Source organism: Ornithodoros turicata, unplaced genomic scaffold (assembly GCF_037126465.1).
Source record: "Ornithodoros turicata isolate Travis unplaced genomic scaffold, ASM3712646v1 Chromosome53, whole genome shotgun sequence".
In the NCBI taxonomy this organism is placed as follows: Eukaryota; Metazoa; Arthropoda; class Arachnida; order Ixodida; family Argasidae; genus Ornithodoros; species Ornithodoros turicata.
Window position 1 is genome coordinate 212,464 of NW_026999381.1, and position 12,679 is coordinate 225,142.

Here is a 12,679-nt window from a genome sequence, read left to right on the forward strand (position 1 = left end):
AAAAGGCTCCCCTAACATAACCTTGGTCAGTCTCAACGGGTGCATATTCTACATAAACTGATACACTCCCCAACAATTGAAATACAAAGCAGGCTCTCCTGACTTAACCTTGGTCAATCCCGAGGGGTGCATATTCTACATGAACTGACCCGCTCCACACACCATCAAAGACGATGTCACGTAATAGACTTTACCAAAGGTTTTATTTTGACCACCTCAGCCTTTAGTAGCTCGCACAATAATGATCATCATATACTCTTCATCGTCTTCCTTCCTCCTTTTTCCCCTTTGTCGCCCTTCTTCACACCGGACCCCAATGCCATCACAGACGTAAAAGGCTCCCCTAACATAACCTTGGTCAGTCTCAACGGGTGCATATTCTACATAAACTGATACACTCCCCAACAATTGAAATACAAAGCAGGCTCTCCTGACTTAACCTTGGTCAATCCCGAGGGGTGCATATTCTACATGAACTGACCCGCTCCACACACCATCAAAGACGATGTCACGTAATAGACTTTACCAAAGGTTTTATTTTGACCACCTCAGCCTTTAGTAGCTCGCACAATAATGATCATCATATACTCTTCATCGTCTTCCTTCCTCCTTTTTCCCCTTTGTCGCCCTTCTTCACACCGGACCCCAATGCCATCACAGACGTAAAAGGCTCCCCTAACATAACCTTGGTCAGTCTCAACGGGTGCATATTCTACATAAACTGATACACTCCCCAACAATTGAAATACAAAGCAGGCTCTCCTGACTTAACCTTGGTCAATCCCGAGGGGTGCATATTCTACATGAACTGACCCGCTCCACACACCATCAAAGACGATGTCACGTAATAGACTTTACCAAAGGTTTTATTTTGACCACCTCAGCCTTTAGTAGCTCGCACAATAATGATCATCATATACTCTTCATCGTCTTCCTTCCTCCTTTTTCCCCTTTGTCGCCCTTCTTCACACCGGACCCCAATGCCATCACAGACGTAAAAGGCTCCCCTAACATAACCTTGGTCAGTCTCAACGGGTGCATATTCTACATAAACTGATACACTCCCCAACAATTGAAATACAAAGCAGGCTCTCCTGACTTAACCTTGGTCAATCCCGAGGGGTGCATATTCTACATGAACTGACCCGCTCCACACACCATCAAAGACGATGTCACGTAATAGCCTTTACCAGAGGTTTTATTTTGACCACCTCAGCCTTTAGTAGCTCGCACAATAATGATCATCATATACTCTTCATCGTCTTCCTTCCTCCTTTTTCCCCTTCGTCGCCCTTCTTCACACCGGACCCCAATGCCATCACAGACGTAAAAGGCTCCCCTAACATAACCTTGGTCAGTCTCAACGGGTGCATATTCTACATAAACTGATACACTCCCCAACAATTGAAATACAAAGCAGGCTCTCCTGACTTAACCTTGGTCAATCCCGAGGGGTGCATATTCTACATGAACTGACCCGCTCCACACACCATCAAAGACGATGTCACGTAATAGCCTTTACCAGAGGTTTTATTTTGACCACCTCAGCCTTTAGTAGCTCGCACAATAATGATCATCATATACTCTTCATCGTCTTCCTTCCTCCTTTTTCCCCTTCGTCGCCCTTCTTCACACCGGACCCCAATGCCATCACAGACGTAAAAGGCTCCCCTAACATAACCTTGGTCAGTCTCAACGGGTGCATATTCTACATAAACTGATACACTCCCCAACAATTGAAATACAAAGCAGGCTCTCCTGACTTAACCTTGGTCAATCCCGAGGGGTGCATATTCTACATGAACTGACCCGCTCCACACACCATCAAAGACGATGTCACGTAATAGCCTTTACCAGAGGTTTTATTTTGACCACCTCAGCCTTTAGTAGCTCGCACAATAATGATCATCATATACTCTTCATCGTCTTCCTTCCTCCTTTTTCCCCTTCGTCGCCCTTCTTCACACCGGACCCCAATGCCATCACAGACGTAAAAGGCTCCCCTAACATAACCTTGGTCAGTCTCAACGGGTGCATATTCTACATAAACTGATACACTCCCCAACAATTGAAATACAAAGCAGGCTCTCCTGACTTAACCTTGGTCAATCCCGAGGGGTGCATATTCTACATGAACTGACCCGCTCCACACACCATCAAAGACGATGTCACGTAATAGCCTTTACCAGAGGTTTTATTTTGACCACCTCAGCCTTTAGTAGCTCGCACAATAATGATCATCATATACTCTTCATCGTCTTCCTTCCTCCTCCTTCCCCTTCGTCGTCCTTCTTCACACCGGGCCCCAATGCTGTCACAGACGTAAAAGGCTCCCCTAACATAACCTTGGTCAGTCTCAACGGGTGCATATTCTACATAAACTGATACACTCCCCAACAATTGAAATACAAAGCAGGCTCTCCTGACTTAACCTTGGTCAATCCCGAGGGGTGCATATTCTACATGAACTGACCCGCTCCACACACCATCAAAGACGATGTCACGTAATAGACTTTACCAAAGGTTTTATTTTGACCACCTCAGCCTTTAGTAGCTCGCACAATAATGATCATCATATACTCTTCATCGTCTTCCTTCCTCCTCCTTCCCCTTCGTCGTCCTTCTTCACACCGGGCCCCAATGCTGTCACAGACGTAAAAGGCTCCCCTAACATAACCTTGGTCAGTCTCAACGGGTGCATATTCTACATAAACTGATACACTCCCCAACAATTGAAATACAAAGCAGGCTCTCCTGACTTAACCTTGGTCAATCCCGAGGGGTGCATATTCTACATGAACTGACCCGCTCCACACACCATCAAAGACGATGTCACGTAATAGACTTTACCAAAGGTTTTATTTTGACCACCTCAGCCTTTAGTAGCTCGCACAATAATGATCATCATATACTCTTCATCGTCTTCCTTCCTCCTCCTTCCCCTTCGTCGTCCTTCTTCACACCGGGCCCCAATGCTGTCACAGACGTAAAAGGCTCCCCTAACATAACCTTGGTCAGTCTCAACGGGTGCATATTCTACATAAACTGATACACTCCCCAACAATTGAAATACAAAGCAGGCTCTCCTGACTTAACCTTGGTCAATCCCGAGGGGTGCATATTCTACATGAACTGACCCGCTCCACAGACCATCAAAGACGATGTCACGTAATAGACTTTACCAAAGGTTTTATTTTGACCACCTCAGCCTTTAGTAGCTCGCACAATAATGATCATCATATACTCTTCATCGTCTTCCTTCCTCCTCCTTCCCCTTCGTCGTCCTTCTTCACACCGGGCCCCAATGCTGTCACAGACGTAAAAGGCTCCCCTAACATAACCTTGGTCAGTCTCAACGGGTGCATATTCTACATAAACTGATACACTCCCCAACAATTGAAATACAAAGCAGGCTCTCCTGACTTAACCTTGGTCAGTCCCGAGGGGTGCATATTCTACATGAACTTACCGGTCCGACACCCATCAAATACGTAAAAGGCTCCCCTGTGGGGAGCCTTTTGCAAAAGTGCTGCAAAAGTTTAAATATTTTTATTAGTGCCCAATGTATAAATAAAGCAGCTGGAAAACAAGAAGCAAGTAAAACGGTGACCTCATGTTCGCCTTGAAAGTTACGAGCGTAAGCGTTTGTCCGGTGAGCTTTTGTCTGTGTCCAGGGAGATACACCGTATGAGCGGTGCAGTCCCTCGAGAAAGTTGCCTTATTTCAGGGAAGGAATCTGACCAAAACGCATTGTGTCACCAAAATAGTTGTTCTTAGGCCAAACTCCAAAGCGCGTTGTCCTCTCCTCTAGCATTACATGATAACTCATTGCTGTTATGCTCCTACATTTGACCCGAACGTGAAAACCGTAAACTCCGAATTTAAAATTATCCCAGCATTTTGTTCCACGTTGATATGTTATCTCTCGTTGCACCACAAGGGAGATGGTTAATTTTTCTCCCTACACCCTTAGAAAAATGGGTGGATCAGTTACACCTGTTAATGGTTGTCACTGTATGTTGTGACTAAAAGGTTGCGAAGTTCTATCTGCTACCTCACTCTCAAAACAGAACTTCCACGCGTAACACGTTTTCCCGCTTCTGATTCGGTCAACCACGGGGGCGTACGCCTTTCTGTAGTGATTTGGATAAATGATGATTTCATTTACCACCACATTTTACACCCTTTATTAGACGCCATGTTGACCACGGTGTCAACTATAGAAGTTACCCCCTTTTCACACCCTTCTTTCTTTCTTCTCCCTGATTTGAATGGGGAATGCATCGGAAAGTAAAACAACAGGAAACGAGAAACCGCACTTATGAGGTTACCGCATAGCGCATAGTTGTGCACGGCGTCGCTTCGTATTTTACACTTTGCCATCCTTGTTTCTTTCTACTTCTTCTCCTTGGAATACGTAGTAAGCAACACGCGTCTTTTTTTTCTGTCTGATATAACATGCTGTGTTTCATCCTTTCTTTTTTCTTTTTTTGGTTCTAATAAATACATCCCCTTGTACGTGCGTATTCAGCGAATCAATGCACCACGCAACAATTTCCACGCGCTGTATAATCTGAATCCCTCTCGTCTCGTTCATGGCCATAACCTTGTCATCTTGTTTACGGTTGATGTCGAATTTTGTTTTATTTTTGATATCCCACGTGCACACGTGGCTGTGAACGCGTGCTTGCAAAGGAAATGCAATGTACAAGGTACAGGTAGGTTAGTTGTAGTTGTACGAGGTAGGTTAGTTTTTGTATTTTACGTGCACATGTGGTTGTGAACGCGTGCTTGCAAAGGAAATGCCATGTACAAGGCACAGGTAGGTTAGTTGTAGTTGTACAAGGTAGGTTAGTTTTTGTATTTTACGTGCACATGTGGTTGTGAACGCGTGCTTGCAAAGGAAATGCCATGTACAAGGTACTTACTGGAAAGTCAATTCTCGTCGGGGACTTTTCAGAAATCTCATTGATACAGATATTTATGAAGGAATCACGTACACCTGTATGGAGTGTCCTATAAAAGCCAGGCAGTTCCGATAGTGTACATACATCTGAAATATCCTCTCTATACAGGTAAGCACTTCTTTGAGAGATAACCGCTCTTTATTACTTCCTGTACTGGACTAGCATGGTTCTCTGTTTGCAGTGCTGTGCGTTGACTATTATGTGGTGTAATGCAATTGAATACATCTAATCACTTCGTAACCACGGCTCCTTTGGCACAGTTCTAACCCTACCACGTTTGTGATATGATAAGATGTCGGTCTGTTCCTCCTTCAAAATATCTCGACTCAAAGATGACTCTGAAAAACGAGGGCGTTGGAAAAAAAGACTCCTGTAATAGTATCCATTTATCGCCAGAAAAGCGTATTCTCAGCGTCAACGTCAAAGTTTTAGAAGCCTAACCTTAAATGCTAAACTCGCAACTCATTCTCCACACGAGACAGTTCATGTTCTGAGGCTGGAACACATGTCTAGAAGGACAAACACAAACGTGTTCATCATTTCTTTAATCATTTTTCACTTTCACGGAGGAAGCGAGGTTTCTACCGAAACTATTTCTGAGGACTTCAAACAAACAAGCTCTTTTATTCTCTTTCTCCAGGAAAGTTTCAACGATCTCTTCGTGGACACAATGACGCCTCTACGTTTCGCTGTTGTCTTCGTCCTCCTCTTTGGTAACACTAATATGGGATCTAATATAGGATGTTGTGAAAGTTTGATCAAACCAAAAGTTCCACTTCGAGAGCTGCGGTAGTTTGCAACCGACAATTATTCTACCATGTCTACTATGTGGGGATGTCCTAGGATAGTACAAGAACCAGTAATTTATCCAGACCCTCTGCACCCCCCTAAAACTCCCCAAATGTTCTGTGACGCCCCCTACATTTTCGACGTGTGTATCCCCTACAGAGAGTGCCCTTAGGATTCTGGTTTAGATACATCACAGTGATGATATGTTATGATAACGTAACCATAATAATGACGCACCCCCCATTTTTTCCAACACCCCTCCACGCTTAGAATTCTGGGTAAACCACTGAAAAGAACACACGGTGTTGGAAACATTGGCGGGTTCCGAACTAGGGTTTTTGTCCCCGTCTTTTACCCCTAGCGGATTGCTCCAGGATAATTCAGCTTTAGTTAGGTTGAAAAGTATGGCGAAACTGACTGAAAAACACCGATATACACCCCCCCTATCCTTTCCTTTTTCCTTGAACATGTCCTTCGCCCTAAGACAGCAGAAAGTTTTCTACACGAAGGCTTTCCTCGTCATTCGGTAACACGTTCAGAGAGATGAGGTAGTCACGTGAACAGGTGCCCAGGACGCGTAACAAGCTGTCGAAAGCGCGTGACGTAACAGCTCACCTGGTGCGATCCAAGTTGCGGGGAACTTGAGAGTGCGAGAAACTCGAAAACTTCCCTTTCTTTTTAAGGTGTATTTGTCGCCAGTGAAGCTGCACCTGAAGGACACGAGCTTGAACGTAAGTTCCTTTGGAATTATTAACGATGTTACCGTATAGCCATCATTGTGAGGACGTTTCCCTTTGCAGGTCGTGACGATGACTTCGGTGTCTGCACTTGTGTTCAGGGTATTACATGCCCTCATAACATCCCTTGCACAAAGTTTAGCGAGTGTAAGAAATGCTTCGTTCTCGGTGGACTAAAACATGACTGACCGGCAACCCTTAACAACGAAACGATCAACTGCACGTATATGAAATAAGAGTCCCTGGCATTCTCTTTCACCAACATGATCATGGGTGGCGGGAACTTTTGAGGGCAATAAATTGTACTAAGCAGCAGACGTTGCGTTCGTTTATTTCTCTTTCGACTTTCTCTACGACTGCATTTTCATCGGATCCCGTGCGCCTGCACAACTGCACGCCGTGCAGCGATAACAACACATGCCGTCTGAAAGCCCAGCTTTACTGCGTAACACTCTCGCCATCAACCATTTTGCCGAACGATACATTTATCGGTTCACAGAAGAGTGGATCCTTTTTCTAAGGATTATCGTATACATTTACTCGAACACGTAGAGACTGACCAAGGTAAGGTCAGGAAAATCTTCACCTGACCTAACCTTGGTCAGTCTCTACGTGTTCATATCTATACATAAACTGACCCACTCGCCAAAGTGTAAAAAATTCATAAAAGGCAGTCCTTACCTGACCCTGGCCAGTCTCGACGGGTGCATGTTCTACATGAACCGACCCACCCCAAGTGTGAAATACGTAACAGGGTGTAGAGGCCTAAACTTGGTCAGTCTCAACGGGTGCATATCCCACGTGAAGTGACTCAATCTACAACGCATGAAAAATATAGAAGGCTCTAGTAACCTACCCCTGGTCAGTCTAGACGGGTGCATATTCTACGTGAACTGACCATCTCCACGACGTCTGAAATACACAAAAGGCTCTGAAAGGCTCTACACGAACTGACCCACTACCACACGTGTAACTAACAGCCCAGCACACCATTAATCAGATTCCTACAGCTTGGGACAAAAGTTTACGCAACACCGGTGTGCAGTATTTCTCCAATGGAGCGACAACCTAGCAGCAAGCTGGAGCGGGCACACATACTGAGAGATGGAAGGAATAGCCGGCCACCCATTTCTTATTCGATCTCTTCGTGATAGCTCACATGGGGCCGCTCCTATGAAGAAATGGGCAGGCGCCGTGTTCCGTAAACTTTTGCCACAAAGCTGTACAACAACAGAGCATATGAAATGAATCTGCGGCACAGTGCCAGGTCCCGATTCAACATGACTCGAACACACACAGGCGACTAAAATAACTGATCGTGTACTTACGAATAAAACGTGTTCCCATGACAGAGCTGCTTTCTGTTCGACGAGAGCCGAAATCGGGACAGAAACACGTTACCATATACGTCGTTTCTACGAAGGTGCTCACATTTCCACAATAAATGACTTTCGAAAAGCGAAATCACACGGAGAGCAGCGCGAGAAACAAAGTCTCGCAAAACCGAAACTTTAGAGAGGATCACGTGGTGGACAGGACGTGTAGCAGCAGCGTCATAATCATCACCAGCACCGCCATCGGTTACGCGCAGCACTGCGCGTGACCCGAGCTTTCGTTTTCGGTTCCCGACATTAAACCCATCAACCTCAGTAGAGCCTGGTCGCCTCATTTCTCGCTCTACAACTGGTGACCCGGACGTGATGTCTTAGCGTTCCACCATCATGAACGGTGACCAGCACTCCACCAGCTCTTCGCCTCCCAGCCGGCCACCGCCACTTCCACCGCTCGAGGCTTCTGTGGCACCGCTCCGCCTGCCGCCTTTCTCCATCTCCGATCCTCAGCTGTGGTTCGCGCAGGCGGAGGTTCTCTTCGACGGACGCCGCGTCACTTATCAAGCCTCAAGGTTTGGCCACGCCATCGCAAACCTTCCTCCCGAAGCTGCGGCGGAAGTCCGCGACCTAATCATCCGCCCTCACCCCGAATTACCCTACGACACCCTAAGGGACGAGTTAATTCGCCGCACGTCTGCTTCGGAGGAGCGGCGATTGCAGCAGCTTCTGAACAGGGAAGAGCTCGGCGATCGACGGCCCACACAGCTACTACGCCGCATGCGCGACCTCGCGGGCAACCCTACCACGGACGACTCACTACTACGCGAGCTCTTCCTACAACGTTTGCCCCACAACGTACGCATGATCCTGGCCGCCGGCGAAAATTCCCGCCTGGATGACTTGGCGAAGATGGCGGACCGTATTCTGGATTTTGCTGGCCTTCCATCACCAAGAGCCGTTGCCGCCCTGGCCCCCCGCACCTCCCCTCCACCGGTGGACGTTGCAATCAATGCCATCAGCACGTCGCTCCAGCAACTCCAGACTACGGTGGCGGCCCTGGTGAACCGGGTGGACGCCATTCCCCCGCAGCGACCACGTTCCCCTCGGCGCCCGTTTTGCCGTCGCTGCTCGCCATCCCGTCAACGGTCTCCTTCGCCCTCTCAGCACCACTTCTGCTGGTATCATCGAAAATTCGGCGATGCCGCAAGGAACTGCCAGGCCCCTTGCTCGTGGCCGGGAAACGCTCCCCCCAACCATTAACGGCTGGCATGGCTGGGGGCGACAACAGCCGGCTCTTCCGGATCACGGACCGCGTGTCCGGCTGTCGCTTCCTGGTGGATACCGGGGCTGACGTGAGCGTCGTTCCACCAACCCCCGCAGAAAAACGACACCGACAACCAGACTTGGCTTTGCAGGCCGTCAACAAGTCCACCATCTTAACTTACGGTCAACGCTCCGTCACCCTTGACCTCGGCCTGCGCAGAGTATTTCGTTGGGTTTTTACCATCGCCGACCTCCCCTTCGCAATCCTTGGCGCCGACTTCCTCCACCATTTCGACCTTCTTGTGGATATTAGACGCCAGCGCCTCGTCGACAACACTACTTCTTTGCACGTTTATGGAGCCCCAGCGCATATAGCCGCCATTAGTCCCACCATACGGCTACCGTTGCCCACTGCTTTCGCCGACATTGTCACGGAGTTCCCCGCTGTCCTGCGCCAATCGCACGCCTCTTGCCCACCTCGCCACAGCGTCACTCACCACATCGTGACACGGGGCCCCCCTGTCTTCGCTCGCCCCAGACGGCTGGCTCCGGAGCGCCTCGTCATTGCCAAGAGGGAATTTGAGCACATGCTCGAACTGGGGATCATTCGGCCTTCCTCCAGCCCATGGTCTTCCGCTCTCCACATGGTGCCCAAAGCAACACCTGGTGATTGGCGCCCATGTGGGGACTACCGTGCACTCAACATCGTCACGGTACCGGACAGATACCCGCTTCCCCATATTCAGGACTTCACCGCGAATCTTGACGGAGCGACCATCTTCTCCAAGATAGACCTCATCAAAGCCTATCACCAAATTCCCGTCCATCCCCCTGACATCCCGAAGACTGCTATAACCACCCCTTTTGGCCTCTTTGAATACGTGCGGATGCCCTTTGGCCTGCGTAATGCTGCGCAGACATTCCAACGATTCATCAACGAAGTGCTCCGCGGCCTGGACTTCGCATTCGCATACATGGATGACATCCTCGTCGCAAGTCCATCTCCGGAGGCTCATCGCGCCCATCTGCGCGCCCTGTTCTCGCGCCTGGAGGACTACGGAGTCTCCATCAATGCAGCGAAGTGCGAGTTTGGCGTTACCACCCTTACCTTCCTGGGACACACCATCACCCCGCAAGGCATCCGGCCACTCGCATCCAAGGTCCAGGCCATCCGAGACTTTCCTGCCCCCACTTCTCGCAAAGGACTTCGTTCATTCCTCGGCCTCGTGACTTTCTACCGACGTTTTGTGCCTCGCTGTGCTGCCTTGCTCCAGCCTCTCTACGCAGCTCTCGGCGCTGACCATCCGGAAGAGGCCCGTGCTGCCACTCTGGAGTGGACACCGGCAGCAGAACGCGCGTTCGAAGAGGTCAAGCAGGCCCTGGCAGATGCTGTGCTGCTCCACCATCCTCGTCCTGACGCCGAGACAGCTTTGTTCGTCGACGCCTCCACTGCTGCTGTCGGCGCAGTCTTGCAGCAGCGTCAGGATGGCCACTGGAAACCTCTCGGTTTCTTTTCCCAACGCCTCTCGCCAGCCGAAACACGCTACAGCACCTTCGGGCGTGAGCTCCTCGCCGCCTACCTGGCATGCAGACACTACCGCCATTTTCTCGAGGGCCGCCCGTTTGTGCTGTACACCGACCACAAGCCTCTCATGTTCGCCCTGCGATCGGCCTCCCTCAACCACTCGCCTCGTGAAACCCGCCACATGTGCTACCTCTTGGAGTTCACGACCGATGTGCGACACGTCGCAGGCGAAGACAATGCCGCTGCCGACGCACTCTCGAGGCCGGACGTCAATGCTCTCCATCCGCCCCCCGCGGTCGATTTGGACGGCATCGCCCAGGCGCAACAGGCAGATGAAGAGCTCGCCGCCCTTCGTTCATCCCCCGCCTCATCCACCACTTTTCGGGAGATCTCGCTCCCCGGTTCGACGGCAAGTCTATGGTGCGACACCTCTACTGGTACCCCGCGCCCTTTCGTTCCCCTGGCCTTCCGCCGGCATGTTTTCAACGCCCTCCACTCACTGTCCCACCCTGGCGTGCGCGGCACGCAAAAGATCGTCGCAGAGCGCTACATATGGCCTCGCATGAATGCCGATGTCCGTGACTGGGCGCGGGCCTGCCTGGCCTGCCAGCGGTCCAAAATCTACCGCCACACCATCTCGCCTCCATCGCGGTTCCTTCCGCCAGATGCACGTTTCGACCAGGTCCACATCGACTTGGTCGGCCCGCTTCCTCCGGCCAAAGGCTACCGCTACCTGCTCTCGTGCATCGACCGCTTTACCCGCTGGCCGGAGGTAACGCCGATCCCTGACATCACGGCAGAGACGGTGGCCCACGCATTCCTCTTCTCCTGGGTTTCCCGATTCGGCGTCCCGTCCACTGTAACCACGGACAGAGGACGCCAGTTTGAATCGGCCCTCTTCGGTCACCTGTGCAGCGCCCTCGGAACCCATCACATCCGAACCACGGCCTACCATCCGGCTGCCAACGGCCTGGTCGAGCGCCTTCATCGGCAGCTCAAGGCTTCCCTCCGCGCCACTGACCACGGCGACACAACCTGGCCCGAGCGTCTACCCTTCGTCCTGCTTGGCCTTCGCGCCGCGATCCGCCAGGATGACTGCAGCGCGGCCCACATGGTTTACGGCTGCCCGCTCCGCCTTCCCGGAGCATTCTTCACCCCATCGGCCCCGCTCGTGCACGACCTTCCTCCTACATCGACCGTCTCCGCCAGCTCTTCCGGGACCTCAAGCCCACGCCTACCCGCTCCGCTCCCGCAACACGCGTGTTCGTGAGCCCCGACCTTCATCAAGCCACCCACGTCTTCGTCCGCCGGGACTCTGTGCGCTCCAGCTTGCAGCCTCCCTATGACGGCCCCTACAGGGTCCTCTCGCGAGCCGCGAAGTTTTTTCGCCTCGATCTTCCGCGGGGACCTGACACTGTGGCCATCGACAGGCTCAAGCCCGCATTCCTAGAGTCGGCACCTCTGGTATCGCCCGACCAGCCCTCCCTACGTCCGTGCTCAGCTCCTGTCTCCAGCATTCCTCCCCCTCCACGTCGAGTGCATTGGGCGCCGCAGCTCGCACACTACGAGCCGCCCGCCGCCTCGGGTCCGGCTCCTGCACTCCTTGGCCTCGGCGCCCGACCTTTCCGCCAACCTCGGCCCTCCTCGTCAGCCTTGTCATCCGCCACGGGGGGGAGCCCTGTAGCAGCAGCGTCATAATCATCACCAGCACCGCCATCGGTTACGCGCAGCACTGCGCGTGACCCGAGCTTTCGTTTTCGGTTCATCGCCATTAACCGACATTAAACCCATCAACCTCAGTAGAGCCTGGTCGCCTCATTTCTCGCTCTACAGACGTAATGGCGATTTTGACCCGAGCGACCGCTAGAGGGCGGCTATGCCAGTCTGGAAGGAAGAGCCGCTCCTTGCGTTTCCTTCTTCGATGGATACTGCCCCAGCGTTAAAGAGATGTAGACGCCTGAAACTCAACTGGAACTCGAGTCCTGATCGGCGATGATGGAATAGAAGCGTCAGATGTGCTGGAGAGCTCGTGGGTCCAGGAGTAAAGATCCACCAGGACAATGACAT

At 51.0% G+C, this 12,679-nt stretch overlaps 1 long non-coding RNA gene across 1 annotated transcript; it reads left to right on the forward strand.

Annotated features, from left to right (window-relative positions):
• The first annotated feature begins 3,147 nt into the window (after nucleotides 1-3,147).
• On the forward strand, nucleotides 3,148-6,810 carry LOC135374332 (uncharacterized). The gene is made up of 4 exons (XR_010416847.1): nucleotides 3,148-5,075; nucleotides 5,608-5,680; nucleotides 6,440-6,487; nucleotides 6,557-6,810. It is a non-coding gene; the product is annotated as an uncharacterized LOC135374332 (long non-coding RNA).
• Nucleotides 6,811-12,679: the final 5,869 nt, after the last annotated feature.